The sequence below is a fragment of the Tachysurus fulvidraco genome, chromosome 18, assembly GCF_022655615.1.
Source record: "Tachysurus fulvidraco isolate hzauxx_2018 chromosome 18, HZAU_PFXX_2.0, whole genome shotgun sequence".
In the NCBI taxonomy this organism is placed as follows: domain Eukaryota; kingdom Metazoa; phylum Chordata; class Actinopteri; order Siluriformes; family Bagridae; genus Tachysurus; species Tachysurus fulvidraco.
This window is the reverse complement of record NC_062535.1, coordinates 17,070,658-17,073,440: the sequence shown is the minus strand read 5'-3', so window position 1 is coordinate 17,073,440 and position 2,783 is coordinate 17,070,658.

Sequence of the window (2,783 nt, the reverse complement as noted above, 5' to 3'; positions counted from 1 at the left end):
CTTCCACCAATCTTCTTCAAACATGACATGGGGAAAAGTCTGTATACATTTTATCTACAGTAATAAGGTTCCTTTAATGTCTCTTTCTAAACGCAGAGGAATAATGTTTTTACGTGTGATTTTATAAAATGAGTAACACGTGTAAAAAATAAAGAAATAAACACAGGTCCTATGTGTAATTATAATATAAATTTGAACTAAACACAAGTGAATTATTTGATTATTTTTTCTTTCGGTGTTTCTTCACATTTATTCTGAGCAATTTCCTAGCCATATTAAGCAATATCTGTCTCCAATATGCCAAAGGTCAAATTCTCAGAAATTACCCCTCAAGTCAATCTTACGAGCTGCGTTGAAATTTCTTCAAAATATGGTGCAAGTTTTTTCCATACAAGTTTGTGCACTTTTTTTTTTTACTCTTCCTCTTTTTTATGAATTAGTCCATCCTTATTCAGCAAGTAGGCTGCAGGTTGGAAAACACTCAAAACACTTGAGTCAACATTTTCCCTTGTCTGGTGGAAACACTTTTCAGTTACACCAATTATTTATTGTATGATGAAAGTGTTTAACAATGAGATCCCTTCTGTGTCACGATCCCAATGGACAATTCCACTTCAGATCACCAGGGGTCTCATTTTAAAACTGTGCGTAGGATCTCTACTAAAAGTTTACGGGCGCCCAACAGCCAAAAATGGCGTATGCCAAAAAATATTCCGCCAAATAAAAAAAAACCGGCGTACACAGTACGCACACATGTAAGCAATGTTCCCTTTATAAATCACAGATCACCCGCCGATGTGCGTACGTGAACCAGCCTCAAATCCCGCCCTGTACACGCCCATTTTTACACGCCCTTTACACGCTGCACAACTGCGCGGGCACGAGAGTGGACCTCGTTATAATGAGTTTCCTCTGCGCTCTGCAGGATTAAAAATGGGGTGAGGAGCCAGCGTCTCAGTCACTGTCGCCTGCAGGTTATAATTATATTACTATATAATTATATTATATAATTATAGGTTATTATATATTATGTAAATGCAACATTGTTATAATTATATTAAAAACAAAATTGTTACAGTTTTTACTTTTAAATATTGTTAAACTCACCAAGAAGCCAGCCATCACGTACTGCGCCTCCATTTAGTCTGTTCCCTACACTGCTATGTGTCAAGATAAAGGAATCATGTGTTGAACCAGGCCAGCGTGCCACAATGTTTGTGAGGGTCATGTTGGAGTCACATATGATTTGCACATTAATAGAATGCACATGCTTTCTATTAACATAAGCAAATTCATTTGCAGATGGTGCCCTTATAGCAACATGAGTGCAGTCAATTGCGCCGATTACATTTGGGAACCAAACATTGCTGCAAATTTAATTTTAATTTCGGCACAGTGTAGGGGAACCTGATGTATCGACTACCCATATTAAGTATACCATTCAAAACGACAGATATTATGGCACTCAGGGACGGCTGTGATATACCAGACCTATAGGGTGAGATGATATATTCCAATAGAATTATTTCATATACAAAAAAGGTCTTGGAGACAAAGTTGAGGATTAGGCTACTTATAGTTTTTATATATAAATAATTTACCAGTCTGCCAATTCCCGCTGGTAACAGCCAGTTGCAAAGAATACCATGGCCCTCTCTAATACTGGACCCAATTCAGCACATAGATCCAAGAGCACAGTTCTAGGGAATCTAAATCGGCTTATTAGCCAGTCATCATCATGGGCCAGGAAATCATCATGGTCCCTGAATACTCGTTCTCTCCTTATTCTGCCATTGGCGCAATCCTCCAACAGTGCCAGCAGTGCCATCATGAAGCATTACATACCCTGGTGACCGGAGGATTTATATTTTTCTAGCAATTAGACTGATCGTTAACACCTTGACAAAATCACAGAATTCATTTGTGGGCGAAAATTTAAGACGAAAATGTTATAACACATACTTCTTCATGACGGTTTTGTAATGAACACCGTAATAGTTGGGACCGATGATGAGTAGCGATTGTGCTTCATCACTGTATTTACAGACTTTGACATTTTTTGATAATATTTCGTTTTTACACTGTGTTCTGTAGTTCTCTAATAAAAGGGTATTTCATGCTATTCTGTATCACATGTAGTCGCGCCATCTCCTCCTGCGCTCCCGTTGTGGACAATGTGACTGTAAGGCAGCGCTGATTATTATTATCATTCATTTATTTTTTTTAATACATTTTGAATTACGTTTGGATTTTACTAGATGTGTATAGCCTAAAACAAACGGCACAATTAACACTGTTGGATTTACTCTTCATGATAATGTGATATAACGTTTGAAATGGAGTGAAAATTAACTGTCATTATTAATTCTTATAATCGTTCTTCCCTCATTTATTTTCTACAACCTAACTTCAGTTCACGACCTCACCATCTGTGTCGCCAATTCCCTTTGTCTCCAGAATGTGCGTACGCACGGCTCAAAGTTTGCTTAAAGGTGCGCACATTCTCCCGTCAAGTTTGTTTTTTATAGATCACAACCTTTGCGTGGGAACTGGCGTACGTACGTTTCCAGACCCGTTTTGTGTGTACGCACGCTTTATAAATGAGACCCCAGAACACAACTTTTTGCATTGTCTTCCTCTGTTGACTTTTTGCATTGTCGTCCTCTGTTATAATCGTTCTTCCTCAATTTCCCAAGTGATTATTCTCACCTGTTTCTTTTTCTTGCTCCTGTTGATGTCGCCGTGTATTTACTTTCCCAGCTGTAGTTTTGTATGGGATCAGA